Raw genomic sequence first — 20,671 nt, 5'->3', positions numbered from 1 at the left:
TCAGAGCTGCAGCTGCTAGCCTATGCCACAGATCCTTAACCGACTGACTGATACTAGTCAGTTCATAATCTGCTAAGTCACAAGAGGAATTCCATTAAGACACTTCTTATTCTTTAGTATTATAAATCTTTATTTCTATTTTTGTTACCAAGATTGGTGCCCCAGAATCATACTCCTGCCACTCCTTTGAATGGAAATCAATTACTCTTACATAATTTTTAGGAAGAAGCAACAAAGGGAAAAACAAGAACTGATTAGAACCAACTAGGCCCAAGATGGTGATTTGAATTTTATAGACATTAGGCTTCATTATAGGCTCATTGTAATGCATTAGCTAAACAACATGGAATTGGAACCTCGTCTGCAACCTGCACTGCACGATGCAGCAATGTGAGATACTTAACCCACTGAGCAAGGCCAGGGATCAAACCCTCATCTTTGTGGTTACTGGTCAGGTTCTTAACCCGCTAAGTCACAACAGGAACTCCTTCACTTCTTTTTAAAACTGCATAAATATCCCATTGTCTGGATGTAACACAATTTATCCATTCACTCAACAAAGGACATTTTGTTTGCCTCCAAGTTTTGGTAATTATAAGTAAAGGTCTTATAACCATTGTGTGCAGATTTCTCTTTGAATGTATGTTTTTAACTTCTTTGGCTAAATATTAAAAAGTGCCTGGCTAAATCATATGATAAGAATATGTTTATATTGTGAGAAATCACCAAACTGTCATTTAAAGTGTCTGTACAATTTGCCTTGCTTCCTTGCTCTTGGTTTTAGTGTCTTGGCAACTTTGCTATACAGTGTGTTTGTGTTTTCTAAAGAAAATCCCTGTATTAGTCCTCTAACAATTTTCCTTTTCTTAAGATAATTGAAAAGATTTCTTCATGTTATACTAAAATATTATTGATTATTTATGATATACTTTATGCATTTTTTTCTTTTTGTAGAATGATTAAGCAGTATTTAGATTCAATGTAAATATCTTGCAATGTACAGCTGAGTTATTTTGCAGCACTTTCATGGCATAGTTTTCTATGCAATAAAGTGATGATGGCTTAAAATTGCATGTATAAGTTTTGTGATTCGGGCTATTGATAGAGTAAACTGTTACTTTTTAAAGCATTACTACTTTACCCATTTTTAATCTTTGGCACCACAAAAGGAAATGATAGAACTTACCTGACTTGAAGTGTTTATAAATACCAGTAGAGAATGAAAATGACGAGTATTTCCCAACTTTTAAGGATGCTAAATATGCATTGCATTATTAACCACATTTCTTGGAATCCTCATATTATATCAATAATTGATTATCTCAATCCACTTGGTCTAATTTAAAAATAAAGGACCATGTGAACTAACGTGGTCCAAAGGGAGCACATGATGGGCACAGACTCCCAGTGCTAGTTAGTGATAGAACATAGATACTTTAATGCTTCTTGTGGGTTTATTGAAAGCAGAGCTTCTGTTTTCACTGTGTCTTCAACTCAAAATGTAGTGCAGACATGGGGACAAATGGAAGCCCACACCTGCTTTATCTAGGCAACTAAGAACATATCCTCAACTATTTACAAATAATTCTTTCTGCAGTTCTTTGAGCCCTGCCCCTGAGGTGGCATCTTCTAACAATAGACCATCTTTCTTTCTTTTGATTTCCCCACTACTCAGGTCTTTGTTAATAAAATCTTTTCATCTTACATTAGTTCTGTGGTGAGTGTAAATCTCTTGTACTGATATAAGAGAATAGAATTCATTAATTTTAAAATAGATTAAAGTCATTTTAGTCACTGGGCCTGGAAATCATTCATACTTGTCAGACAATTGAGATAAAACTGATGATCTCTTATCACGAAAATGCTCTGTGAAGAGTAGTACTTAAGATTCAAATTATCTCAATCATGCCATTTAATATATTGGTATTAATTCATTAATACATGAAACATTAAATTGACATAATCGTCCAAAACTTCACAGGGTATTCATCAATATAGGTAGTTGTAATTTAAAATATGTCTGCTTTGGAAGAAAAAGTTGCTGTATTTCATACAAAGAAAAATTTGTCATATTGGTGTGTGGCATTATTTCAGCAAGCCTATTTCCATCCTTTCCTTAGCTCTGTAACTTTTGAAAGATTTAATGTTTCGGTAATGATTAGGTAGAAATGGTAATATTTCCACAGAAAATGTAAGAGAGTATATTAGCTTATGTAAGGTAAGGACTTGACAGAAAGTTAGAGCTGCTTAAAAGAATGTCACTTCAGTTTCTCAGATTATTAAGGAAAAGTAAAATAGCATGATTATTAGGTGATAAAGTACTTTTGTATATGCATAATTTGGGGGCTATCTATATTCTTTATATTTCATGTACATGCCTTATAGCACATTAATTTTAGAAGTACAAAAACAGCATGTTGTATTATAACGTTTCAAAAATGTGGGCAGAACAACGGTGTGACTTTCCCATGTGAAATTATGTTTGATGACAGAATATAAATATGTTTCAAGTTTGAATTTTTTGTTAATAAAATAAAACGTAAAATAGCATTATACTGAAATCAAAACATCTTTCCTCCAGCGAGAAATAAGTTGCAGTGTGAATGCCTTTTTTATGGAACAGAGTATAATAAAATTGTTTAAAATAAAAATTATAAAAGTATATCATATACCACAAATAATGTGTGTTATATCTCTGAACAAGACATATGAGTCCTAAAGAAAATAAAAAAGAAATCTTCATTTAGTTTTAAATTTAACACATCAACATGATATTTGCTTTTCCAAATTCTTGTCAGATTTAAGCTACCACTCTGCTCCTTAGACAGAGTAAAGCACGTGGCTGAAATTTTGGTGTTCTTCAAAAATAACCAACAAATAGAATAAAAATGCAGTAATTATGGGGAAATTAACATACTATAAACATACAATTTGGACATTAATATAGTTACATTTTTTACATAGCGAGGCACTTTGTAGTCAAATTTTGATTATTCCGCTTGTGTTAAAAATCTATATAATGTTGATTTTCTTATTTATTCAAAAGATAGGGTATAGGAAGTAGGGGTGTGTGTGTATAATTAAATAAATAAACATGAGTATATATCCGTATAATTTTTCTAACGTTACAGTGTAAAAACTCCATAATGGTCTTTAAATAAATACCATTCCAAAAATGTGAACAAAACAAAAATTCCTTGTGAACAAAAATATATTTGCATGTGTGATGGTTAATTTTATTCAGGGGGTGCTTCTCAGCATGTTTTGGACGAGATTAACATTTGAATCCATAGACTAAGTAAAGCAGGTTGTTCTCCCTAGCGACATGGAGACATGGAGGAGAACTTTCTGTGGATTAGAGTAGCCCCTTCTAATCCAACTGAGAAAGCCATGGAAAAATCCCAAGAGATATCAATAGAAATGTATTAAAGTGTGAAAATGTGGAGCATGATCTTTGCTTAGGAGTCCCTAATTTTATCCTACCAAAGCCATGATCTTGGAAGAAGCAATGAATGGCTCTATTATTCCATGGGTTGCACAGAAGAATAGATGAAGAAAAGAACAGCCCATCCAGAGCCAATGGTATTTAACAGTGAGCCAAGAGAGAAAGTATTGCATAATACACATAAGGGCTATTGTGAAACCAGGGCTTCTTGTTTGCTAGTGCTTTTTAATTACCTCACTGCCTTCAGAACTAGACTTCTCCCTATAAGGCATTCCTTACAGCCACACAAAACCACTCTCATCAATAAGCTAATGAATCAGAAAGAAACAGAAACTTAATATTATCCATACCTTTGGTGATTGAGAGTAAATTATGCAACAGATGTTTTGCATTAAGGTGCATCATAAAAGTGCAAACTAGCATAATCTTTAGGATTGTGCTATGAAAACAACAGCAATTTATTTACCGACCAAGCATAGCATAGGCAGTAATCCAACACCTGGCAAAGACGTGATAGTGAATAAACAGTTCTATCCTCTAAACTATACTAACCCCACTCATTCTAAATAGACTTATTTAGATAAGGCAGCTTCCATTCTCTATGTTAAAGAGGACTGGAAGTTGGAACCCTCATAGGAACAAATACTTTGCTAATGTTCCAATATCCAACACAGTTGTTGGGCAAGGGCAAGTTAGATTAGAATTCAAAAGTTGCACATGGTGGGAGAAGTGGTTGTGCGGTCCTTAGTGGTCTATAATGTCAAATGCAACAATAGATCAGGCAGAATCAAAGTTGCCTGAGAATCTCACTGCTAGTACAAATCATTACAAACCCTACTGAAAATCCCTTTGGCACAATGACTAGGCCTAAGCCCAGATTGAATATTTAAAAATAATTGACTCTGAGGGAGATGGGTGATCAGCTGTGCACAACTTTTATATAAAACTCTTGCTGAGGAGTGTATATTTAACATGGGAACAGTGGAGTGGAATTTTCTCTAAAAGGGAGAGGGTATACTTTCCTGTTACCCCAAAGGCAGGGATTACATGATTTGTATTTCAAATAAAACTAGAGAATTTGAAGTGTCAAACACAGTAGGCCTTTGGAATTCCACTTCCCACAAAAAGGTTTTCGATAGTAAATGAGAACAAAATAGGAAAATTGCAATGCCCTATACATGTATACACACACTAAACACATTTTAGTTTACTCTATCCAAAAATGCATCTGAATTGTATATGTAGAACTGGAGTTTACATGAATTGTATGCATTCTAAGATAATCACCTAGTCATTCTTACATTTTCTTTCCTAGTTTAGCCAAAATAATTTTTTTTTTTCCTTTTCTGGCCACATCATGGCATGTAGAGTTTCAGGGCCAGGGATCAGATCTGAATCACCACAGCTGCAAGAATGCTGGATTGCTTACCCACTTTGAGGGGTTGGGGATTGTACGCATGTCCTGGTGCTGCTGCAGAGATGCCACCAATCCCGTTGTGCCACAATGGGAACTCCCTAGTCAAAACAATTTTTATCTATCATCTATTTATCTATCAGTTGATCTATCTATCTATCTTTGTATTATCTATCCTCTTTAAAATATGAGCTTCTTAGGGCAAAAATATTTTTTCATTTTTCTTCTTTTTTTGAAAGTCTTCAGTTGTTTTACATTTTGACAACAATGGAAATGTCAATAATGAGGTTATGATGTAATATCTCACTTATCTGAGAAAATGGAAATCATATCTTCTGTAACATTGGGCCCATGGGCTTAATGTTTGATAGATCAAAGCAAAAATGCAAGGTCAAGATTACAAAGATATGATGCTAGAACAGAATTTCATTGAACATATTATAAATCCAAAGAAAAACATGAAATATGGCAACTGCGAGAGAGGTTACAAATTTTTTGGAAAATATCAAATTGAGACTATGAAAAGCAAATCCTTGAGATGATCACCAAAATTAGTTTAATTAAAATTATTTAAATTAATTAAATTTGTTCTAGAGCTATTGGCAAAGCAATTTCCATTGTCGGAAATAACTATAGAAAATCACCCAGTCTAAAGTGACTATATTTTGAATCACAAAATTAGCATGCCCATGATTTATCAATTTCTATTTAAATTACCTATCAATAGAAATTGATAAATCTGGGTCATATTGTACAGAAAATTATACAGATTTGATTTGTCGTGTTTTTTTTTTTTTTTTTGGTCTTTTGTCTTTTTAGGGCTACATCCATCAAGGCTAGGGGTCCAAATGGAGCCACAGCTGCTGGCCTATACCATAGCCACATCAATGAGGGATCCAAGCTACATCTGTGACCTACACCACAGCTCATGGCAAAGCCATATCCTTAACCCACTGAGGGAGGCCAGGGATTGAACCTATGTCCTCATACGTAGTAGTTGGGTTTGTTAACCACTGAGCCATGACGGAAACTCCTGTTCCTGTGCAATATGATCCAGAGTCTGCCAATTGTTCCTTCTATTCAGAGTTTGCATTTATATTTATTTATTTATTTACCTTGCCTACAGTATGTGGAAATTCCTGGGCCAGGAATCAAATCCATGCCACAGTAGTGCCTTGAGCCAGAGCTGTGGCAATGCTGGACCCTTAACCCATGGAACCAGCAGGGAACTCCCTATATTTATATTTTAATTGAAGAGCTTTAGTTTCAGAAAGAAGTCATGACTTTTTCCTTTTCTAATTAAAACTTTAGTTAAAAATAATTCAGTCTTTCCAACCCCATCATATACATTAACAAATTTCATATCAAAGAATTAGGAAAGAAATCCCAAAAGGTTATTATAGGAGATATTCATATAATGAAAGATTTGCCAACATAAAATAATGTGATGGACATTTAAGACATATTTTACATTATTAAAAAACACTCTTGGGAGTTCCCGTCGTGGCGCAGTGGTTAACGAATCCGACTAGGAACCATGAGGTTGAGGGTTCGGTCCCTGCCCTTGCTCAGTGGGTTAACGATCCGGCCTTGCCGTGAGCTGTGGTGTAGGTTGCAGACGCGGCTCGGATCCCACGTTGCTGTGGCTCTGGCGTAGGCCGGTGGCTACAGCTCCGATTCAACCCCTGGCCTGGGAATCTCCATGTGCTGCGGGAGCGGCCCAAGAAATAGCAACAACAACAACAACAAAAAAAGACAAAAGACAAAAAAAAAAAAAAAAAAGAAAAAACACTCTTAAACACTCTTGGAAATGTTAATCTTTATCAAAATATTATTAAAATATTTTAATTGGAAATCTATATTTATATATTGTCTTTTGTCCTGTGGCATTGGAAGTTCCCAGGCTAGGGATCTAATCAGAGCTACAGCTGTCGGCCTACACCACAGACACAGCAATGCCAGATCCGAGCCGCATCCGTGACCTACACCACAGCTCACAGCAACCCACTGAACGAGACCAGGGATCAAACCCGCAACCTCATGGTTCCTAGTCAGATTGGTTTCCACTGCACCTTGAAGGGAAATCCTGGAAATTTATATTAATATGGATTTCTAAAATATATTTATGAATCATAAACTCTTTATATGCAGGAATTATCTACTAAAGATACAAGGAAATATCAATACTTTGATAATTTAAAACTGATTAAATTATGTTATAATATTAATTTGAACAAATTTCTTTACATTATAAACAATTCTATTACACTATACATGTCTATTGCACATTAATTCTATTGTATTATCTTCTTCCTACATAGCATGCAAGCGTAGTGTTCAAATAAATTTGACATAATGTTTATACAAGTAGAAAAGTTAGATCAAGATAAATATTTCACCAAATGATAAAAAATTACACATTTGAAAGTATTTCACAGCAAATACTTGAGCTGTTCACCAAAATTAGTTAAATTAAAATTATTTAAATTAATTGAATGTGTTTTAGAGCCATTGGTAAGGCAATTTCCATTGTCCCTGAGGACACAGGTTCGATCCTTGGCCTCACTCAGTGTGTTAAGGATTGGGCGTTAGTCATGAGCTGTGGGGGTAGGTTGCAGACACAGCTCAGATCTGGTGTTGCTGTGGCTGTGGTATAGGCCAGCAGCCCTAAAAAGAGAAAAAAATAAAATAAAAGTAAAATAAAATAAAACTGCTATTTCAGAAATTGTCAAGTCACCTAACTGGCAGTAAAACATCTTAAAAATAATTATAAATGCCTTATTCTCTTGTCTTAAAGACTAAAAAGATTACCATCCTCAGTGGTGGGATGACCGTCATCACCAAAGCCTACAAACAACGTCGATGAAGGAATCTATGATGCTGTCTTTCCCCACTATTATTCACTTATTAATAACTGTATCTGGTGTGTCAGAAACTGTGCCACCACTGGTTTTCAAAAGTAAATGATCCTCAATGAGATAAAAGGCTTCACAGACTTGGAAAAATAAATGAAGCATGTCATGTTTAGGACAATGCTGTAGAAAAAGAGAATTTTTGAGGAAACAATGACCCAAGCAGTATAGTTCAGCAATCTTGTAGGTGAAGCCTGTATCTTTGTGTGGTTCCTTTGTCACAGGAAACACTCTGCCCACCCATCTCCCTAGATATTGGCCAGCCAGGAGGACTATAAGTGTGAGGCTCAGGGGTTGTGTGTGGGAATTCAAGGGTGTGTTTATAAACTGGCCAATGAGGTCGATGATGGGAGTGTACAGGTCTCCATCTGCAATTTGGGCACACTGGACACAACTTTAAAGCAACAAATTTTGCCATATGTTAATAGTTATTTTTCAATTTGCATCATGAAATCAAAAAAGTTTCCCCTGACACTGTATATGAATGTTTTGCCAATATATTTGTTATTGTTTTACCTCTAGTTTGTTCTCTTCTCTTAAAGTGCTTTATGTTACATGAGTCAGTGGTGTGTTAGGAATGATAGGATGATATTTTATTCAATATATTCACTTTGACACAACTGCGTTTCATGCGGCTTCAAGATGTTTTAAATGACTCTATTCTTCAGAGGTCTGCAAGTTTTTAGGCGAAATACCTTCTAATCTTTCTTCTGCAGCTAATATTTTCTGATTTATCTTTTTCAATTTTTAAACTCTAGCTCCAAATCTATCATCATCTTTGCTGGTATAACTTTCTATTTTTGAAAACCAAATAAGCTCAGTTCAATAGCAATTCATTGAGAGCTCTCTTCAAGTTGTACATGTTGCAAAGTGTTGGGGGCACAAATGTAATAAAGGAAGTAATTTGTGGAGAAATATCAAGAGTAAAGTGCTGGTAGTACAGCAGTTTTAGCCTTCTTCAAGAGAAAAGATAGCTCTTCCCTGAAGTCAGAGATAAGGAAATACAATAGGAACTAGAACAAGATAATGGAGAATTCATTCTTAAAATGAGAAGAGAGATGATTTCCCCATTAAGTCATGAAACATCATGCCAGAATGAAAAGGTACGGATTTGGAGGGGTATCTGAATAGACTGAAAAAAAAAATCATAGTTTGATTTTTTTCTTAATTTTGGTCCTATTTTTGCATTTGAAAGAAATTGCTTTTGCTCAAATGTGTAATTTTAATTTTTTAAATCAAAGATCTTCCATGAATATCTTATGCAGATCCGTGTACATTTTAAATATAAGTAGTTTTCTTTAAAACTGCCTCTTTCAATTTCATCTTTGAATGCTTTCCTCTTGAATTCCTTTCTTTTAATTTGCTCACTTCCTGGGGGGGGTGATAAATTGAGAATTAGATTTTCTGTTCTTTAATTATCTCCTATTATCTTATTTTTATATTTCTTACTACTCAAACAGGAATTTGCTCATCTTCCAAAGACTTCTGAAAATTTTCCCAGTTTCTGATAAATTAATTTCTGCGATTATCATAACAAGAAAAGAAAGAATAGAATCTTCACTGTGGATAGGAAATTGCTTTAGCCAAGTTGACAAGATATAGCTAAAGAGATTCATTTTGCATTGATACCCTGACTTAGAGATTTTGTGATATTATTATACATCACAAAAATTCTAATTTCAGACCTGCAGTGGGGCAATGCTGTGGTGTGAATACCCAGGAGAACCCAGCAGAGACGAACATTGTTCCTTATAGGTCCCTATATTGGTGGACAGATTTTTTTCTAGGCCTATTTTTCACCCAGTGTGTATCCTGCCTGGAAAGCTTTTATGTAATGATTTAAATTCCAGTATCATTCCTCTAGTCCCCATGCAGCAATTAGTATGCAATATTAAGTACGCCTCAGATCAGTGGGTGAGAGGGTCCAATTACATCATGTTTACTCTCATCCCCTCACATTTGTGGCATCTTTTATTTTGGGGATACTTATCTATGTTCTATACTAATTACCTGTTGGCAAGAATTTCCAGGTGTTTTTTATTAAGAAGATGTAAAATAATTTGATCTAAGTCACAATCACGTCAAAACCAAAGTGAAATTGCCACTCTCTTGAATCATTATTTTTTGAGGTATTCTTTCATATACATTTAAAAAAAACAAAATGTTACTATTGTTCTCCTCTATGTATATTCACTATCATCTAATATAAACATACACAAAATAAAATCACTTATGCTCTATAGCCCCTTGCACTTATTTCTTTTTCTTTTCTTAAAGCAAGATTATACAACAATGTTGATTCTCTGATTTGCTTTTTTTGCCTCTAAAATGTATCCTAGACAACTATTCAACTCAAAAGGTATTAAACTCAACATTTTTCATACCAGCAAAAATATCACACAGTGTATACATGCTCAAATTATTTAGCTGTTTTCCTATGCCTGAACATTTAGATTGTTTCTGGTTTTTGACACTACAGACATGTGAGAATTTATATCTTATTCACTCATTTAAATAATTGTGCTTTTATGGGAATATATGAATTGTGCTAATGGTGTATTTTTAAAGAAGTAAAAGTGAGTATTTTTAAAAGATTATTTTTATGACAAAAGAATGCCAGATTACTTTCCAAAAAGGTATGTGCAGCATCTCACATTCCCAGAAGTAATGTGAATATAATGCATTTTATAAAATTTGGATGATGTTTAAATATTTGTCAATCAAGTGGACTTAATCTAACCTGTCACTTTTTTCCTTAGCTCACAGTTATCTGAAAACTACCAAAAGTGAACACCTGGTTTATGTTAATGAGACACAATATCCTTTCTCATGGCTTGCTTATTTTGAATATGTATTTTAGTGTCAGATTTATTAATAAATTATAAGTTATCTGTATAAGGAATATTCACATTCCTAAAGTACTTATTGCTCTTTTATAAAACTATGTCTTTTTCCTTGTTGTTTCAGATTTCTTATCTTGCTTATTAGACTTGGGTGTTTGGATAAGATAATTTCTATGTTCCAGAATTCTGTGGTTCAAATTTTAAGTTCGTGAATCAATAACAAAGAACACTTTAGTGTGGTAACACCAGCTATCCTGATCAGGGTTGTATTGAGTGACTGGAATTTACGCAGGGCTGAGCAACAAGAAGTCCAGAAGATTTCATCTTAAAAAATTCTATCTCCTTGTCATTTTAAACTTTGATAATAACAATTCATTTCCTAGATGCTTTCAGCAATTATGATTAATTACCTTTTGCATATGTCCCTTTATCATCATATTGTAGATTATAGCAGTAACTATAAATTGAATTAGAAATACCATATAAGTATTAATTATATCATCTAAACAAAATTAATATATTTTTATTTTAAATTCTCACACAATTTTTCACACACACATATTTCCTGACCACCTGTACTCTGTCTATACAAAAAAAGCAGTTGGAGTGCCAGTTATGCAAAATTATCAAAATCTAATTTAAATTTCTCATGATTAATATTCTATGATTTTTGTTGACTGGTTATCAGTCTAATTAATAATAGCTATGGATAAATATTTTTAAATTTGGTGGAAATTTTCTGATATTAATAAAGAGTCAAACTCTAATAATGACGTGAAATTCATTGTTTTTGATATTTTTTTGCAGCTAGCGGTTTCCTGTAGGAAATTTTTTTGTATGTTATATAAATGCAAATGTTATCAGTTTTATTATTTACCATATCAGACACAATTTTTCAATCATACAATGATAGAATAGAGAATATAGCAAATTTTTTCTATTTTATTTTTATTTATGAATTTAAAAGCCTGCTTCAAATTCCAAAATAATGAACAATTAAGCACTATTGAAAAACTTTGATAATATTTTAATGCTTTATATTTTATTTTGATATACATGATATGTTTAGACAGCTATCACTTTTCATCCTTTCTTATTCTTTTCTCTGTCCACATAAAAGTAAACATTAATTAGATAAATATGTTTTTAAGAGAATTACCAAAGCATTGCTATGCAAACTCTTTGAAGTATAGGGGCAAAATACTCTGTTCATTCATAAAATTTATTTTTATTCCATGTACTTTTTGACATAAAGCCATCTATAATGTAAAAAATAAAAATCATTGTTAAAAAAAAGAAATGTACTCTAGCATATAGTTTAGTGATACAAGTTATTCTCTGCAAGCTATTTTTTATATGCCTTTTTAATCTTCTACTCCTTTGCTACAGAATAAGTTTGTGGAGAAATAATTGCTAAATCTAAGGTGGGAGGTTTATTTTTCAAGGCTTTTGATACATATTTCTAAATTGTCATTCAAAATATTTACATCAATTTACAATTCCATTGGCAAATATATAACTGTCTTTTCTGACTCACAGCACTAAGTATTATCATTGCCAAAATGAACCAAAAAACAAATGCAAATGTACCTTATTGTCTATCAACATGTTACTTACTTTAGAAGCAATGAAAAGCCCAGTGGGAAAATAACTAAATAAATTCCGAAACAGAATTTGACAAATTACACAAATAAAATACATAGTTTTCCACTTACTTATATGTCAATATGTTTAAAAAATATCAACTTACATAAAGTTTCAAAACTATATGTGTTTGATTTTATTTTTGTCCAGTATGTGTGTGGGGGTGTGTGTGTGAATGTACACACTACATTTGTTTTCCTTATTCATGTATGAGGCTCCAGTTTTATACAACATAATCTAAATGGAAGCTAATGATAGGTGGTAAGTGGTGAGATTATAGGTAGCTTGCATTTAAATCTGTTCACTAGTTTTTCCAAAATTTCTATATATGACTTTGTAAAGACAATAATAAACATGGGAAAAAAAAAAAAAAAAAAACCTCTTTGTAATTGAAAAGCAAGACATCTTGTAAACTGTTCATCACCGCTGAAGCACATTCTTTCATCTAATAAGATTTGGGATAAGGGTCAATTCAATCTATTAGTGCTTTAGTGGCATGTCATTCTGATGCACAGGGCAGCTTCTAAGACCTTAGAAAATCCAGGCTAGTCCTAGCCACTGGGGAAGATTTGGAAATTTCATGGAAGGTACTGCTGGCCCTAGGACAAATGCATGCCAAGATCTGGTGCTCAGGACATCCCTCTCTGCTGAAGTCACATAACTCCCATACACTCAGAGCTTAAGGGTCTCCATTTAGTGTGTTTGAGCTGCTCTTATAAAATAGCATAGACTGTATGGCTTATAAACAACAGAAGTGTATTTCTCATAGTTCTGGAGGCTAGGAAGTTCAAGATCAAGGTTCCAGCAGATACTGTCTGGTGAGATACTACTTCCTCATTTACAGCTGTCTGACCTTACATGGCAGAAAGCACAGAGAGATTTTCAAGTCCCTTTTAAAAGGGACTTTCATTCCTGAGGACTCCATTCTGATGCTCTAACCACTCCCAAAGGCTCTGCTCTTTAATACAATCCCTTTGGAGACTAGGATTTCAACATATGAATTTGGGGGGAACATAAACATTCAGACCACAGCACTCTAATAGGTGGAAGTGAAAATATATAGTTCTAATTAAGATCTGTCTTTCTCTATACCAGTGGGTGTCTACATTATGTGCTCATCAAAATTACCTAGAGGACTTGTTAAAATAGAGAAAGTTGGATCCAGAACCTAGAGATTCTGACAGTAAGTCTAGGGAGAGGCCTCATATTTGCAGTTCTAACTAGTTCCTATGTGATGCTTATACTCTTGGTATAAGAACCGCATTTCGAGAACCATGACTTTATAGCTATATTCCGTCTACTTCCAGTCCTCACTCCTATCAATTTTCCTTCTGATTGGGAGTAAATGTTTTTGGAGATTAGAAAGTTAAAAGCAAGAACCATATAATATATCCTTTTTACCTTGTATTGCATGATGAACTTTATTAAACTCAATGTGTTTGTTGTATATGTTTAATATTACGAGGGGTATTAGAAGTTTTAGTGGCAGTTGCTTCTTATAGATTAAAAGAAGTGATAGTTATGCTATTAATATATAGGATGAAAAAAAGTTGATTTTTATAATTAGGATTTTACCAAGCATTGGTAGCATAAAATAGATGTCCTTTGGAACTGGTTTATTTAAGGTAGCAGTGTGTTCTATTAATAAAAAATGGATATGGAATAATGGAATTCCAAGAGAAATGCTATAAAAATAAAGAAGACACTAGAGAAGCAGGGAAATGATTTTTTTTTTTTTTTTTGCTGAAGTAGCTGAACTTTGTCTTTATTTTTTTTATTTATTTATTTTTTTGTTTTTTGTCTTTTTGTTGTTGTTGTTGTTGTGCTATTTCTTGGGCTGCTCCCGCAGCATATGGAGGTTCCCAGGCTAGGGGTTGAATCAGAGCTGTAGCCCCTGGCCTACGCCAGAGCCACAGCAACGCGGGATCCGAGCTGCATCTGCAACCTACACCGCAGCTCACGGCAACTCCGGATCGTTAACCCACTGAGCAAGGGCAGGGACCGAACCCGCAACCTCATGGTTCCTAGTCGGATTCGTTAACCACTGCGCCACGACGGGAACTCCCTGAACTTTGTCTTTAATATTGTTGGGACGTCAGTACAATTTTACAAGCAAAAGTTCAGGTTTAGCTTTTTCTTCTTCTTTTCTTTTTTTTTAAATTTAATTTAATTTTTTTTTTTTATTTCCACCCTCCTGCACTTTTCATGGTAATGTAGGCAGGTACAACCACTATGGATATTAGTATGGAGGTACCTTAGAAAACTATACATAGACCTACCATATGACCCAGCAATCCCACTCTTGGGCATATATCCAGACAAAACATTCCTTAAAAAAGACATATGCACCTGCATGTTCATTCCAGCACTATTCACAATAGCCAAGACATGGGAACAACCCAAATGTCCATCGACAGATGGTTGGATTAGGAAGATGTGGTATATATACACAATGGAATACTACTCAGCCATAAAAAAGAGCCAAATAATGCCATTTGCAGCAACATGGATGGATCTAGAGACTCTCATACTGAGTGAAGTAAGTCAGAAAGAGAAAGACAAATACTATATGATATCACTTATATCTGAAATCTAATATACAGCACAAATGAACCTTTCCACAGAAAAGAAAATCATGGACTTTTTCTTTCTTTATTTATTTTTAGCTGTTCCTGTAGCATGCGGAAGTTCCTGTTCCAGGGATCCAACCCCCACCACAGACATGACCCACGTAGTGTAGTCTTTTTTACCTGCTTGCCCAGATGAGGGAAAGAGGAGAGAGTGAGGCTTTGAAGCTGTCAGCACTCAAACATCAAAAATGGAGTTGGACTAGTTATTATAATTCACTCCTGATGTTTGGCTGATGAGTGGAACGAGTTATAATTTCATTTAATTGTATTTAACCTTTCTTAAACAAGTCAGTGTGGTGCTCTATGAGCCTGGCCGCCTGAAACCAGTAAGGGAGGTAAATATTCTATTTAATGCCTTGCTCAAGAGTTGAGCCTTATGTATTTTGGGAAATAAAATGGGTTCTTTGGTCACTGTCAATAATATTAGTAATTGCAAAGAGGACAAGAAGTATCTTGATGAGTATCTTATATCATAGCTCTAGCATGTATGGAGACATATGTGACATAGATTTATATTTTGAGTATCTTAGGCAAGAAATTCCTAGAATTTATTATCTCCAAAGAGGCAAACTTGGGTAAAAAATTATTACTGCATTGGCCATACTAGGCAGTCAGACTGATGGCAATGGCACCAGAATGTGTGAAGTGCTCAGAGGGGAGGGGTAGCTTGCTGCAAGGCATCAGGATCTAAGATGGCTGCTGACATTTGCCCAACTGGGCTGACCCTTGGTTTCTGTTCTTTATCAGGGACTTCATGGAACTTTCCAGGGAGTTCTACCATTGGTGACAGTGAGGATACTATCCACAAATTGTGCAAACCCCTTTCTTATTGACTCAGCTATCCCCATGCCCTCCTCTGTCCCCACCTCTTCCTCAGCCCAAAGGTGCTAATGTATTTGAATGCCTTTAGGATTTTGTCTGCAAAGAATGCACACCAATGGCAGGGCTGTGGGGGCAACCCTGTGGGTTATCAGATAAAGGTATATCAGTCCATTTGTATGTGAAGGCCAAATGGCTGATGGGCTGTTTATATCGACAGTGAACAGAATATTAGCCAAATATGTGACTGGAAAGTACTAAAAATTTGCTGATTGGATGGAGTCAATAACATAACTAACATTGTTTGAGGGGCCTTAATAGATAGGATAAACATGTGAATGGTACAGGCTGCTGATCATATTGTAGTGCTTGAACTGAGAAGCACATTCATGAATTTATATTATATTTTAAGCTTCATAGCTAATATAAATACCAAACATAATTTTAATTTATCAAATATTATGTTGAAAAGTAATTATAATAGCATGATAAAATCTCTCAAAACCTTGTAAATGGTTAATGGTCTCCTGTAGTTCAATTTCTGCTTTATATATTTTGAAATGATGTTACTAAGCACATATATATGTACAATTGTTACTTTCTTGTAAACTAAAGCTCTTGTCTTTAAGTATCAAATAAAATAACTTTTTTATCCCTAAAATAATTATGTGTTACTAACATAGCTGCTTCAGCTTCTTGGTGATATATCTAAATCCTAAATACCGTAGAGATGTATTCAAAGGGCAAATTCATAAAAAACAGGAAGAAAATGTAGATAAACAGGTAATTAACTGAAGTGAGATAAAACAGATCTGAAGTGTCCAACATACATGAATGGTCCTAAAATTATGTATGCCTGTCTGTAAAATTAATTTCTACCATTTGATTCTAAGAAAATAATCAGCATGAATAAAATTACAGTTATGTTTTTCAGCAGTTGGATACAAGAGGGACCTAGGAGGGACTAAGACTGATTAGGGCTGTGGTGAAATACAAGAATGAGTGAGGATCAGGAATATATGCTGACACTACTTATTTATCTTTGAAGACTATGATGTAATAGTCCATATTTAACATCATAAATTAAGACTGAATGGCAATGTGTTCTGTTAAAGTCACCAGCATTCTCAAAATGATCAGATTGAAACATTCTGTTCTTAGTTTAATGTTCTTATTTGGTATATTTCCTTCTCAGTGAGACTTGACTCAGGGACAGATGCCAACAATTTTGCATTGGGGGAACTCTGTGGATCTGATGTAAGAATTTGAGGGAAGACAAAGATAATGACTTTGTTTCATGGTTGGCTTTTGGAAACCAATGAAATAAAGTTAACTTATCACTAGCAAATTTCATCTTAATTTCTTTTTTTTTTTTTTTTTTTTTTTTTTTTGTCTTTTTTGTTGTTGCTATTTCTTGGGCCGCTCCTGCGGCATATGGAGGTTCCCAGGCTAGGGGTCGAATCGGAGCTGTAGCCACCGGCCCACGCCAGAGCCACAGCAACGCGGGATCCGAGCCGCGTCTGCAACCTACACCACAGTTCACAGCAACGCCGGATCGTTAACCCACTGAGCAAGGGCAGGGACCGAACCCGCAACCTCATGGTTCCTAGTCGGATTCGTCAACCACTGCGCCACGACGGGAACTCCTCATCTTAATTTCTAATACCTACTGCTTTTCATTGTTTTATACCTCCAGTTGGAAAACATGCAGTCTTTATTCTTTATCCTCAAGTCATACTAAACTGCCTAAGGTGGTATTCAGAATTAAATTGCACAGTGTGGGTGACACTCCAACACAAAATAAACAATTCTGTTTTTATAAGAAAATAAAATATCTGTATTTTCAACCAAAGCAGACCAAATAAGCATAATTGTTTAAAAAGACCAATTTCTTATAACTTTTGCAGTATCAAACTGTGGATAGATAAGAATTATATGTCATATTTCTAATCCACCTTTTTACCAGTGGCCTATCATTTCTTAGGCAGTTACAAACACATTTGAGGATGCTGAGATTTTCAGGTATTATCAACAGGATTTAAGATAAAAAGTACATCTAAACAACAAATGATCTGAGGACAAAAAGTTCAAAATTGTCATAGATAAAAAGAGGAGGTTGTCAAAATTGTAATGCATTATATTAAGTAGGCTTATGGAATATGTTATGATGAATCCTTTAGTCCCTTCTGCTTTTGTAGACGTGGTAGCTAAATTCACATTCAAGTCAAAATAATACTTTCTAAATTCCCTTTAGCTCAGTCATGTCCTAATCTTTCCAATCACTTAATTCTTACTACAATACTCTCTTTCTTCTCTGTCTAAACACAAGACGGACACATCATCTATCCTCTTAATGCCTGTGGCAGAGATATTTTTTCTAGAAAAGTCATTATTTATAATGCTTTCATAAAATGCTCTTTGGTGATTTTTTGAACTACTGGATTGAAATGGAAAGTTGGTCAATAATCTGGCTACTCACTGCAAAATTAAAAAAAAAAAAAAGATTTTTTTTTTTTTGGTGCATCTGTTCATGCCAGGACCATGCTAATTCTGAAGATTCAAATAAGAAAGAAACTTTTAAACAATTTGTTTGCTCAGTGCTTCTTACAAGAAATAGACACCCAAGCTAAGAAATAAAATGCAGCATGATATGAAGTAAGTGTGGTAGATGCTCTGTGTATCTTGGGGAGAAAGAATATCAGCGGATCTTTTTTTTTTGCTATTTCTTGGGCCACTCTTACGGCATACGGAGGTTCCCAGGCTAGGAGTCCAATGGGAGCTGTAGCCACCGGCCTACGCCAGAGCCACAGCAACGTGGGATCCGAGCCGCGTCTGCAACCTACACCACAGCTCACGGCAACGCCAGATCATTAACCCACTGAACAAGGGCAGGGACCGAACCCGCAACCTCATGATTCCTAGTCGGATTCGTTAACCACTGCGCCACGACAGGAACTCCTATCATTGGATCTTAATAGAGATTTCGATGCCTAAATTTTGAAGGATTATTAGGAATTTGCCCATCAGCAAAGTAGAGAAGGACATTACAAGCAAATAACATATTATATATCAAATGGACTGGGAATAAAATAGCATAGTGTGTTCAAGGCACCAAATAACTGAGTATTGCATTTTATTATTAGACACTGCTGGTTGCTTGCTGCAATACAATCCCTCCTTCATAGCTAGCAGAAGTGTACTTACTTATGCTTTTTTTCTGGTGTTCTTTTTATAAGTAGTTCTTTTTTTTTTTTTTTTTTTCAGAAAAGGAATTCCTGTCCATCTCCACTACTCCACAGACACAACACCGTATGTTCATTAAATACTTTCCCTTTCTTCTTGGCTGCTAAGACAATCACATTTCTCAGAGCCTTGTATTCTATCATTTTTGCTACATGTTAAGAATGTGGCCTGGAATATATAGGATAGTCCATTCTCTAGGATCTGACCTGTAAATGTATCACACTTTTCCATTAGCATAGAAATAAAAGTTGCAGAGCAGAGAATAACATTTGTCTTGTTGCAGTTTTACAGGAATATGTTCACCTGATCATGATGCCCCTGGACAGCTGTAAGGACAAAGGATTCTGACACCAAGAAGTTTGCAACAACTAACCACACCCTTTTAATGTAAAAGAAGCCTGAATTCTAACTTGAGTAAGCTGATTCTCTGGGATACTATTCCACCATCTTCTGGTCTTTTGACTTTATTTTTTTTTAATGTTTCTTTCTTAGCCTTTAACTTTTTTCCTTTTGTTTCTTTCTAGGGCTGCACCTGTGGCATATGGAAGTTTCCTAGCTAGGGGTCGAATTGGAGCTGCAGCTGCAGGCCTATACCACATCCACAGCAACTTGGGATTTGAGCCGCATCTGTGACCTACACCACAACTCATAGCAACACGGGATCCTTAACCAACTGAGCGAGGCCAGGGATTGAACCCATATCCTCATGGATACTAGCCAAGTTCTTAACCCACTGACCCACCATGGAAATACCTTTATTATTTGTTTTAATTAAAGTATAGTTGATTTACAATGTGCCAATTTAAGCTGTATGGCAAAGTGACCCTACATGGTACCCTGGCTGTTCTCTTTTCACAGTAACCCATCCTATTGGCCTTTCTTTATCATTTAAGTTATTTTTCACTGATTTCTACTTGTTGTATGTAGCATCTCACTCTAGACAATAAGTACCCATGTAATGGGAAAAACATTTCTAGCTCTGAGATGTACACAAGCACTCTGACAGTTAGAAAGAATCTGAGGCTGTCACCACCACCACGATCAACAACCACAAATGCAAAATCAAAAGAGAGAGAATAGGAGTTCCCGTCATGGCACATCAGAAACAAATTCAACTAGGAACCATGAGCTCACAGGTCTGATCCCTGGCCTTGCTCAGTGGGTTAAGGATCCGGCATTGCTATGAGCTGTGGTGTAGTTTGCAGATGCTGCTTGGATCTGGCGTTGCCTGTGGTTGTGGTATAGGCTGGTGGCAACAGCTCTAATTAGATCCTTAGCCTGGGAATCTCCATATGCTGCAGGTGTGGCCTTAAAAAGACAAAAAAAAAAAAAAAAAAAAAAAAAAAGAGAGAGAGAATAGAAGGAGAAAGAATGGCTGGTTCTTACTCTACTTGACACCACACCAGGTACTTATTTAAATGCATGCTATTTAGTTTTTACCAAAGCTTAAGAGGTAGAAAATATTATGATTAAATTTTTACAGAAAAAAGGCATAGAATTAAGTACTATTAAATAACTTTACCAAGTCATGATCAAGAAGAAATTACTAAAATAAGTGAATATAATGCTACATTGCTAAAGAGAAGACAACATTGAAAGCATTCACTGGAGACAGGAAAACTGAGTTTCACATGTTCTTGCTTTAGAAATGATAATATTCTATGTATTCTCTAGTGCTTTCCCATTTACAAGTGCCTTTATATGAATGATTTCATTTAATA

This window comes from Sus scrofa, chromosome 1, assembly GCF_054392235.1.
Source record: "Sus scrofa isolate SSC_HxYL_T2T_F1_AM1 chromosome 1, Sscrofa_HxYL_maternal_Yorkshire_Landrace_v2.0, whole genome shotgun sequence".
NCBI classification, from domain to species: domain Eukaryota; kingdom Metazoa; phylum Chordata; class Mammalia; order Artiodactyla; family Suidae; genus Sus; species Sus scrofa.
This window is presented reverse-complemented; position numbering follows the sequence as displayed.